The sequence below is a fragment of the Carex rostrata genome, chromosome 11 (assembly GCF_964058835.1).
Source record: "Carex rostrata chromosome 11, lpCarRost1.2, whole genome shotgun sequence".
Classification (NCBI taxonomy): Eukaryota; Viridiplantae; Streptophyta; class Magnoliopsida; order Poales; family Cyperaceae; genus Carex; species Carex rostrata.
The window spans coordinates 3,391,999-3,404,911 of NC_135928.1; positions in this window are offsets into that span (position 1 = coordinate 3,391,999).

Consider the following 12,913-nt stretch of genomic DNA (forward strand, 5'->3'; position numbering starts at 1 on the left):
AGAGATGAAATTGCTAGGCTTATGTGGGATGATTATGTTAGACGTCTGAATAGGAACTTAACCTAAAATTAGCTTATATTAAAATTAAGTGTTGCTAGTTTAATTATGCTTGTTTAATAATTTCTTGTATTATTAAATTGTTCTTATTTAATTAATTTTAGCTTTTGTGTTATTAAACTGTGTTTGTTTAATTGAGTACTTGATTGTACAATTTAATTTCATTTTAATTAATTAAACAAGTATTAATTAGTATAATACCTCTTTTTTAATTAATTAAACAAGCTTGATTGTCCGAGTATTGATATACTTGTCTAATTTATAGTAATTAATACTTGTTTAATGAATTTAAAAAAGGAGTTATATTAAAAAATCTAGCCTTGCTGCATAAGTATTGATGCGCTGAATAATTTTTTGGTCAACTTTGAGAGAGCTTTGCTGCTTGGGAAAAAAAACGGAACACTGAGCTAAGTTATTTTGTCCTATGAAAATTGATGCGCTGCATAGGAATTTTACCATTTGGTAATTTGAAATGGAGTAAAATTCCAGCCTACCGAACACTTGCTTGGGAAATATACCTACAAAGTCATTTTAACCATGAAAACCCTTGGGATATGGGGTTGCCGAACAGGACCTTATAGTTTGTTATTTGCTGAGGTAAGGTAAAGAATGGAGGCTTTAAAAATTAAATTTTTTTAATCAAAACATTTCAGATTTTTGTATAGTTATAAATTTTTCTAAATTTATATTGCAAAATTAAAAAATTTAATGATGCAACTTTTATTAAGGATAAATACATTCCGAACCAACCAATTTAAGTCTCTTTTCAAAGTTATACCAAGATAACTTGCTCCAAGTCCAAATAGGTCGTAATATATTACAGCAGGGCGAACTTTCAAACTATAAAGATGAATCGTATAGATTTTTGTTGTAGAGAATAAAGATTAATTTTACAGTTTATTGATATTTTATTCTAAATTATATAAAAAAATTATACATAAATATTAAAAAAAACTCATTGTATTAGTGCCGAATTTTTTATTTATATCCAAAAAAATAATTAAATTTCAAAAAATAACCAAAGTTGGGTAGGATTTCGAAATCTACCCAAACCGGAAAAAAAATTTCCGGTAATTCAATCTAAAACTGGAATCGGTTTTAGAATTCCAAAACCAGCACCTAAAAAAAACAGAGAGAGAAACCGTAAAAAAATTTTCCGGTTTCACCATTTTTTCTTTTTTCAGATTTTTTTATTTAAATAGAAATATTTATAATTTATTTATTTTTTGTATTAAAAATAGATGGGATACTATATAATTTGATTTATTAGAAAGACTGCTACAAATAACTCAGATCAATATTTTTCATGCCGAATTTTTGGCGGCTGTAAGAAAAATTAATATATTTCTTTATGAGTTATTGAAAAAAATAAAAATGCTTGGATTCTAAGTTATTGATCCCGGTTTAAAGGTCACTTCTAGGTAATACATAAAATATTGTGATCATTCTAGTACATTTAAATTTTAATTTATAAAAAGTTGTATCTATTTTGAGAATTCTTTTTAATAACAATCATTAAATAACTTAAAATTTTTGTTTTTTTTCAATAATAGATACCACTTTTTAGAAATTAAATGTACTAGAAAGATAACAATATTTTATGTATTTACTTAGAAGTAACTTTTGAACCGGGATCAATAACTGAGAATTCAAACATTTTTATTTTTTTTTCCAATAACACATAAATAAATATATTAATTTTTTTTACAGCCACAAAAAATTCGGCATGGAAAATGTTGATCCGAGTTATTTGTAGCAGTCTTTCTAATAAATCAAATTATATAGTATTTCATCTATTTTCAAAGAAATATATTAAATATTTCTAATATTTCAATACAAAAAATAAATAAATTATAAATATTTTTATTTAAATAAAAAAATCTGAAAAAAGAAGAAAAAAAATAGTGAAACTGGAAAAAGAATTTACGATTTCTCTCTTCTTCTTTTTTTAGGCATTGGTTTTGGAATTCTAAAACCGGAAAAAAAAATCCGGTTTTAGACTGAATTATCAGAAAAAAAATTTCCGGTTTTGGTAGATTTTGAAATTCTGCCCAAATTTGATTATTTTTTAAATTTAATTAATTTTTTGGATATAAATAAAAATAATCGGCTATTAGTGTATAAGATAAATTGATTTTTTAACCAAAATAGGCTATATAGCTCACTAATAAGTACAAATATCATCGCTTGGTGAAAACTAAAGAGACCGAATCATCTACCCCTCTGGGGGCAGGAAATTCCTGCCCCCAGAGTCACTGTTATTGGGCCCCCAACTCAAAAATGAATAGTGACCGGCTGTCTTTAACAATAACCGGTCCCGGTTGTAGAGATAGAGGGGGCAGGATTTTCCTGCACCCGGGGAACAGACGATTTGAGTTCAAAACTAAATGTATCTATCATAGTATACAAAGCCATTTTACAAATATTTTATTGTTACATAGCATATTAATAAAAGATAATTGTTGAATTGACTCTATAGTTTAAGCATACTATTCTTACAGGTACCTCTGGTTGGGCTTTGACGCAACCCGCGTCTGGTGCAATCGGCTCGCGTGCGGACCCCGCGTGGGTTTCATTCAACCCGCTTCCTCTGGTCTCCAGGTCTTCAGGTCGTGGCATGCGACTCGCGTGAGATTCATGCGGCCCGCGTCCAGGTTCCCCCAGGTCAACAGTTGTCACCTCTGCTCCATACACTGGTTCTAACTCGTTTGTTTCAACCTGCAACTCATCAGGGTAATTTTTAACTGAACTCTCGTATCCCTTGCAGAGTTTTCCCTTAGCCACTTGATCCATTAGCGTATTTATCATCTTGCTTCGAGAAGCTAATTGGGCATTGATCGCTTGCATCTGCTCGAGCATCATCTGATTCATCTTCCTTTGCTGGTGCATGAAGTCACTCACAGCGGGATCAATGTACGGCTCGCATGGATCAGATTGAAATGCGTGGTTGTTCGAGTTGTTGAATGGTGCATTGTTGTAGAAAGTGCGATTGTAGTTGCTGAGATAATTGACCTGCTCGGGTTCCTCATCCCATTCCGCCAGTGGGCAATACTCGTAAGAGTGCCTCCTATCCCCACATATGACACATGGCTGTGGTTGATGGTTACCGACTGCCTTCATGCTCATTTTGATTAAAGCCTCCTCCAACTCGGCAGCTCCAGCAGATAGAGCTGCGATCTGATCAACCCTGTATCGACCGCCTCCTCCTTCTCGAGAATTGTTGTGGCCGGACCACTGTTGGTATGTTGCCATAGCGTCTTGAGCTTCTCTGTCTCTTCCACGCGAGTCGCGTCGGTCGTGATGCGGGGCGCGTCGAGAGGTGGTTGTGCAGGAAGAGCTGTGTTCCTGTGGTAAGAGGAAAAAAAAAAGATACAAATTAAAATCTAGATTAACTAAGATAAACAAAAATCCAGAAAATGGAAGCCGTCCCCGGCAACGGCGCCAAAAACTTGTTCGCGTGAAAGCGCAACGCAAGTTTCAGTACGCTTGAGAGCGTACCTTTTAAAACCGCGGTTACACCTTCCGATTAGGGTTGCAAGTGCACAACCCTATCGAGGAGTATAATCGGGTATCGATCCACAGGGACGGTTTCTTTATCTAGAATCTACTTATCTTGACTAAAGACTAGAAGTGAGAAAGAATTAGTTTCGGTATTTAATCTTCCTAAAGAATCAATTCAAGCAATCAAACAATGCAATAGAATAGTAACTGTGCAAGGAAAGGTATAAACTGTGTTTTGATTTAGGATAAAAAATGTTTCAAGGGTTTCAGACTTCATCTCTGATTTGCCTCTAGTGGTACGGGTCTTACCAAGTTGGTACGGCTAGGCCGCACCAACCTGGTCCGACCAAGCCGTGTGGGGCTTGGTACGGGTAGGCCGCACCACTCTTGCAAGACCCGTACTGATTTACCAGAACAGAGCTTACAAGTTCGAGTTGATACATTTCTTGCTGGTACCTCGTATTAAACTCTTGAGAAAGGTTCAATTGACCATACCTAAGGTTCCTAAACCTCAACTCTCGTTTGTTGGTTCAAGATCTAGGTTTTGGAGTCAATTATTCACCTTCTAGGGTTTCTAAACCTCAACTCTCGTGTTTTGGTCCAGATCCTCTAGTTGATTGATTGGAAATCTAAGGTATCCTCTAATCTGTCAATTAGGGGAGAATTCAACCTTTCGGCTTCAATTCGAACAAGTCTACCTAAAGGGATTGGTTTGGTTGAGAGAAGGCAATGGTCACATGACCTTGTTAGGGTTGATCTACCACTATAGGCACACCACATGCAATCACAGCAAGACAAAGCAATCAAGACAAGCAAATACACAATCAATACAATCAAAAGAGTTCATACAAGATCCAAATCAAGAAAAGCAACACAAATCAAGAAAATCCATCTACAAACCCTAGAAACAATGATCAACTACTCACAAGTCATAGATCTGTCCAGAAATACAAATAAAGAGATAAAGAGAGGCATGATAGAACTAGATCGAAGATCGGGAGTGGAGAAGGGGTTGATCCGTCGATTTTTGCCTCTTCCTCTTCCTTCTTCTTCTCTCCTTGCTCCTTTGCTCTCTTTCTCTCTTTCTCTGAGCTCTCAATCTGGAATGAAAATGTGTATCCCCGAAAATGGAGAGATCCCTCGCTTTAAATAGCCTCTGCCAAGATTTGAATTCTGTCAGGCGGCATCTATGTACGGCCTGTACCAAAGTGGTACGGCTAGGCCGTACAAGATGGGAGGGAGGCTGGATCGGCTGTCTGGTAAGGGCCGTACCAAGCCTGGTAAGGGCCGTACCAAGCCTGGTAAGGGCCGTACCAAGCCTGGTAAGGGTCGTACCAAAGTGGTACGGCTAGGCCGTACAAGATGGGAAGGAGGCTGGATCGGCTAAGTCTGGTAAGGGCCGTACCAAGCCTGGTAAGGGCCGTACCAGAGAGTCCAAAAACGCCGTTTCTTCGTTTATTTTGCTCCAATCCTGCAGAAAACAAACAAACTCTCAGCAGTACCAAATTCTAAGGATATATCAATGAAATGCACATGATTTTGACAATTTAGAACGTGAATTTGGTAGAAATCAAGTCAAATATAGGCTAAATATGCGAGGTATCAGATATCAAATAATAGCTCTATTCAAATCTAATATCAAAAAACATAAACACACACATATTATTAGAAAAATATATATTCACACACACGTTCCAATTTATATTCTTTTTTGTTTCCAATTTAGAACACACACACACATATTGATATATTTTATATCGGAAATATATTCTAAATTGCCCACACCAATGTGTATAGAAACAAAGAAAGATAAATAAGAAAAAAAAATGATTTCCATTGTGATCCGTATAGAAACGAAGGAGTAAGGAAACAATAAATAAGAAAATAGAAGGTGTAGTCTTCTCAATTGAAGAGGAGAAATATGGAAACAAAAAAAAATAAGGAAACAAATAAATATATCGCTAAATTTCATAATTTATTCAATTTTAATTGTAACGTATCGTGTGGCAGCATATGTGGTGGGTATGTTTTTAACTAAATTTAGACTTCTATACATAAAACAGATGTATTTAATCAAAAGAAGACAAAATATGTAATTGGAGAGCTGAGATCAAATCCGAAGTTTCATCTCTCAATCGTAGCCGTTGGCGGATCGAACACCCAACGTGCTTAATAATAGAATAGAGATCTTGTACATCGGCATCATAAGTTTAAAATTCCACTATTGTGTAGCCCAAATAATTTTTTTTTTATCACTCAACGCTCATCATGTGCAGGCGAAAAAAAAAAAAAAAACTTTGAAGTGTCGTTGTAAGTCAAACGGTACATATTTCTGACAAAGTAAAAGAAAAAATTAGTACGTAGGTTAATGATGAGGAGAAGCACAATTTGCTTCCAACAATTGTGTAAAAAGTCAACTCAATTTAGTATGCATCAAATTATATTATAATATTGGAAGCGTCTAATTGTCCACAGCCTTTTGTCCACCATTTGTCCACAGCTTTGACTTGCGCGAATACTGTAAAATTACTTCTACATGCTGTATAATTATACAATATATCACATAAAATATATCAGTTAATCACAAAACATCCAGCAGCTATTTGAAGTGGTCCCATGATAGTTAGAAAAAGATTGCAACTTGCACAACATAACAAAATAAATGTACTTTCAAATTGTACTTTCAGAAATTACAGTTATAGGAAGTTATTGGCAGTTAGAGTTAGTTATTAGCGGTTATTGACAGTTAGAGTTAATTATTAGCTTCCGTACTGGGTTGAATCTTGTATACTGTAAAATTGAATCTTGTATACTGTAAAATTGAATCTTGTATACAGTAAAATTTTCAATTGAATCTTGTATACTGTAAAATTGAATCTTGTCTACTGTAAAATTGAATCTTCTACACAGTAAAATGTACAATTGAATCTTGTATACTATAAAATTGAATCAGTAGAATTGTAAAATTGAATATTGTATACAGTAGAATTTTCAATTGAATCTTGTATATTGTAAAATTGAATCTTGTATACAGTAGAATTTTCAATTGAATCTTGTATATTGTAAAATATATACTGTAAAATTGAATCTTGTATACTGTAAAATTTTCAAATAATACTGTAAATTTTCAATTGAATCTTGTATACTGTAAAATTTTCACATAATACTGTAAATTTTCAATTGATTCTTGTATATTGTAAAATTTCTAAAACTAAACCATAAAATAATATCATCTATACTGTAAGATAAAATATAACAAATGCTATATTTCAGTTTAAACTACAACCTACAAAGAATCATGTATACTCTAAAATTTCAAAATATAAACCATAAAATAATACCATGTATACTCTAAAATTGGTAAATCTATACATACATCCATCATCACACAAAAATATGTTCACCACAAAACAACATATGTTCATCACAAACAATATTTGTTCAACACAAGATAAAAATATTCACCGCAACATTCAGAATAACATATAGCAACAAAAAGACTATGGACAAATAACTTTTACATTAAAAACCTCATGTGTTCATTGTTCGGATGAGTAAGAAGCCTCATCACAAGAACAACATGTTCTTTTGAGATGTCATCCTGCATAATAATAAAATAAACAATGAAACAAATTCTATTTATAACAAATAAGAATTATAAAATAATATTACAAGTTATTTATCTGACTGAAAATCATAGGAGTGCCTGTAATATGAAAACATTTCAATATGCACCAATACTGTAAAATTCATCATTCAATGCTGTAACTTGAATAACAAATCCTACAAAAAACGTACTTCACATTTTCAAACATCCATAAACTTTCATAACAGTTCGATATCCTGTAAAACTAGTTCAAGAATTATGTAAAATAAAATTGCAAGGATCCGGTAAAATAATTGCAAGAATCATGTACAACTAGTGCAAGAATCATGTAAAACAATTGAATCAGCTGGAATACTAACTGAACAAGCTGCATGAATCAATCTAGATATGTAAAATAAAGAACTGAAAACTCTTGCATAGATCATGTAAGCTATTGCATATATCATGTAAAACTATTTAATAGATATTGTAATCATAACCGATCCAGACTGTAAACATAACAAATCGACACTTTCAAACCTAAACAGATCAAGTGAAACAGATAAAAAAGTGCTAAATTTTCAGTTCAGATCTAAATATGTCTATTTAGATTCAAATCTAAATGTGTCAATCTTTAATGACATCATTTGCAAGTTCCAACTAACATAACAAATACATCTAAATACGATTATTTTCAGGGACATATATGAAAAAAGTAATGTTGCGTGAGATTTTTTTGATGGTTTCTCCACATTTTTGCCTTCCTTTTGTCTTTTTCTTTTATTCACATTCACACAGGAGATATATCCGAATCAAATTTTATAGAACAAGGCCTATGCCTTCATTTTACTCGTATCTGTTGTCGTTCGTATTCGTTGTCTTTTTCTGTCTTGAACGAATAGAAACTTTATTTAATTTCGATTAAAAAACGATAAATATCATCAAAACAAAAATCGAGAAGGAGAATTGAGTAGAACCTGAGATACGATGAGAGGAAACAACAGTAAGGATCGTACGGTAAGAAGTGTACCGGCCGATAGAGGAGTAATGAGTGGCACAGTAGAGGAAGAGAAGCCTCCGTACGAAGGCGGAGGAGGATCAGAGCATCGTCGTTATTGATTTTTAATCGATCGACGGATCGAGGCTGTGGAGAGAGAAAGAGATGTGGTTTTCGTAAAGGAGGAGAGAATACGGTTATATGGATTGAGAGGGAGATCTGATTTATAAAAGGAAAGTAGAGTCGTTAAAATCAGTTAGAGTGAATAGGATGGTGGACAATTTGTGAACAAACGTCAGTGGACAAATAACATTTCTCTATAATATTTGATAGCACACGATAAAGTACTAAATATTTTAGTTTGTACGAGAATATTTTATATTTGATACCTCCTCGATTTCCGAAAAAAAAATCTATCCGAAATAAAGTGCTTCCATCATTTTGCTCCTTGTATTTAATATTCGTATCAAATTATTAATAAAGGGTAGAGATTTTAATAAAGTAATCCTGATTTCATTCACCGTACATATCACCGAAACTTTTATTAATAGAAAAATAAATAAATAAATCGACAATGGGGAAGAAAATGATGTAAATTTGACATCTATGAAAAACGTGATAATTTATAACGTCCAAAGAAGGACGTTATAAATAATCACGGTCAGCTAAGCGAAATTCAATTACTCTCTAACTAAACTGCAGGAAAAAAAAATTATAGACTTTACAGTCCATCACTGCCAAAAAGTACCTGAACTTCATAGTCCATCGCGACAAGATAATATATACCTCATAGTCTATCACGACCAGAGAATAACAGGACTTGATGTATTCTCTAGACTTCGAAGCCACAAAGGTATGAGGTATTATCTGGTTATGATGAACTATGAAGTTCAAAAAAAGATTTCGTTGTTTAATTAAAGAGTAATTAGATTTCGCTAAACAGGCTGTGATTGTTTATAACGTCCTAAACTATCACGTTTTCCTAAATATCAAAATTCACTATTTCCTGTCCCATTGTCGATATTTATTTATTTATTTTCATATTAATAAAAATTTCGACACATATTATCTGCAGTAATATTTTAGTTTCATAATCCGTACTCTTATGAAGCTAAAATTACTCTGTTAAAAACTTAAAATCTTTATCCGTCTAGAACTACAAGATGAAAGTTTAGGATTTAATTCCAATAAAACATTGAGACGAGAAGATATTTAAAATATAGAACGGGACTTGCATGAAACGGTGAATTCCAGGTGAGAAAACGTGACCGTCTTAAACACTATCAGGAACAGATTTTCCACACGAGCATATGGGCTTCGGGATGGCGTGCTGTTTTTGAATTGGGTGGGGAATGGGGATAGAGAGAGAAATTGAATTAGGCGCACTACCAAGTATAAAAAAAAAAAAAAAAAAAAATGAATTAGGAGGATAAGAAAAACAATGATTTTGTGCGCCACATAAAAAATCAATACATGTAGTGTTTCTCCTAATTTTTTATTTGTATCATTTAAAAAAATAAAAAAGAGTTAGATTATGTTTCCTTGCAAAGCACACACTAACCCTACTTTGAATTCACATTTTTATTTTTAAAATTCAAATATTTGATTCAAAGTTTATAATATAATCTCCATACGAAAATATATTAGAGAACAATTTTTATTTTATATTTTTAAAATAAGTAGAGAAGTATCTAATTTAAAAACTCTAAACCATTCAAGAATAATAATTTTCAACCTATCTTAGAAGATAATAAAAACATTTAAAAAATAAGTAAATTGAAGACATGGTTCAGTGCCTGTTATTTTTGTATTTTCATTTTTTTTAATAATGCTAGAAATAAGAATAAAAAAATATATAAATACTCTTCTTTATTAATATATTTTTGAGTAGAAATTTCCACTAACCCTAAAAAAAATTGCAGATGTTTCTTGCCCAGTGAATTGGTGTCTCGCGACTAGGGCTGCAAATGAATCGAACCGAATCGAACTTACTCTAGTTTGAGTTTGGTTTGAATTAATTTCGAATCGAATTTTTGTACGAACTTGATTTCGAATCTTTTACGAACTTTTTTACTACAAGGAAAAGTAATCGTAGTCGCCGAAAGCGAGAGGTGAAAGTCATCTAGAGTTTTACGAGGGTTACGACTTACGAGTTATGATTTATGGCCGGACGGCCTTATGTTTTAACTTTTAAGTCATCAGCGAACATAAGTTATTAGCAAAAATCAACGGTCCACGTTAATTTGAATTTCGAACTAGAATAGTTCGCGAATGGCGAACCTATTTCGAACGAATTAGATCCATTTTAAATTTGATTTGAATTAATTTTAAACTATTTCGAATCGAATTTTTTATAAAAATTTTCGAATCGAATCACAAAGTACGAATTTTCTGTGCAGCGCTACTCGCGACATAGTATTTGTTCTGTAAAGTAAACTTGGCCTTCTGAGTTATTGAGGAGGTGCTCTCGAGTAGCGCGCCTAATCCCCACCACATTCTCTGGCGTTCCCTCAGCAAACTTTATATAAAGTCACTGTCCTTTTGGAACAAAATAAACAATAAAAATATAATATTCCCCGTCATCGTTGTGATCTAACATACTGCCTCGCTTATTAAATATCTGCTTTTATTCGATCTTCAGATCTAATCCACACATTAAAAATATTACCCAAGAATAGAGCTATTCTTGGATTAGCTCCACTATTCTCAAATCATGGTGATCCAAACACAAATTAGCAAATTGAATTAGCTCAAGAATAGCTCTATTCTACTAATCCAAAGAAATGGTGGGTTAGCAAGAATAGCTCTAGTGGAGTTAGTGATATTAATAAAATATTTGATTCCTCTCAATTAAAGTATGTTTAAATATTAAATTAGTATTAAATAAAACATTTGATTAGTATTAAATATAATATAATATTAGATTAGTATTAAATAAAATATTTGTGTAAATATTAAATGTAATATAATATCAATTTAAAATGTAGATTAGTATTAAATAAATATAATATTAAATTAGATTAATATTAAATAAAATGTTAGATTAAATATCATATCGTAGTCATTTAAATAATAAATATAATATAATATAATATTAGTTTAAATATTAAATTAATATTAAATAAATATAATACAGATTAAATTAGTATTAAATAAAATATTAGATTAAATATAATATAATGTTAGTTTAAATATTAAATGTAATACAGTATTAGTTTAAATGTTAAATGTAATATAATATTACTTTAAATATTATATTAGTATTAAACTAAATATTAAATTAAATATTAAATTAAAAATAAATAATATTAGTTTAAATATTAGATTAGTATTAAATTTAATATTAAATTAAATATTAATTTAAAAATAAAATAATATTAGTTTAAATATTAATACAATATAATATTAATTTAAATATTAGATTAAAGTATTATTGAAAAATATGATGCTTCATATATATTTAACAAGCCATTATAAATATAAAAGTTAGTTGAAAAGATAAAAACATATAAATCATTATTATATTCCTTCTCTCCATTGCTATTTCAAACACACAATCCAAACAACATTTTTACTAATCCAGAATAGTCAAAGTTAGTGTTATTCTTGAATCCCTTGGGTTATCACTATTCTCAACTACTAACCCAAAAATCGCTATTCTTGCACTAATCCTTGCACGATCCAAACGTACCTGTAACATAAACAGATCAGATCTAACTTCTAGTTCTTTTCTTTTTCGTTCTCCTTCTCTCGTTTCCTCGTTTCTCCGACATCAATTCTGGACATGCAGTATTTTAGAATACAAATTTAAATATGAGTTTGAATAAACGACATATGTAAATTTACCCGAAATTTTTAAAAATACCATTTTTCCAAAATTAATAAATCAAAAGACCACGATTCTGTGAAATTTCGAAAAATAGCATAGCCGCATCTAGAAAATGCGGTCACTTTCCACCTTTTTTTTTTTTTTGCCTTCTCATGCAGCAGTTCAACTTGAAGAAAAAAAAATAAAAAAGGATGGCCGCATCGCCTAGATGCGGCCCGAAAAAAAGTGGCCGCACCTAGGGGATGCGGTCATGCTATTTTTTGAAATTTTACAGAATCGTAGTATTTTGGTTTATGATTTTTGGAAAAATGATACTTTTAAAAATTACAGTAAATTTACCTACGGGTCTATCTATATAATTAAAAAAAAATTCGGTTTATAATTATACAATTCATGTATATAATATTAATATATTATCATCACTGACTTGAACATTTTAATATAATTTAGTCTAAATGACAGGTTGTATGACGCGAGTTCTCAAAACATAAAAAAGTATGTGCCACAACATGTCATAACTAATTGCGCTATAACTTGAATCACGTACCGTCCTAATCACGTTGTGATTAATTTCACAAAATATAATCATAACGCGTTAATCACGTGGTGATCATATCTGTTGGAATCAAATATGACGTAACTAATTGTATTAAAGCAGATGATGCAATGATATCTCACACCGAGTGTGAAAAGAACACATCGAAATTGTATTAATATCCAAAAAATATATCAAATTTTGGATAGTTTTTTTTTTTTTTTCGAAATCTACTCAAACCGCAAAAAAAAATTGCGGTAATTCAATCTAAAACAACAATTTTTTTTTACAGTTTTGAAATTCCAAACCGCAAAATTTTTTTGCGGTTTAAAAAAAATGCTATAATTTTTTTGTATTTTTCATCATTTTTAATTTAAATAGAAATATTTATTATTTTATTTATTTTTT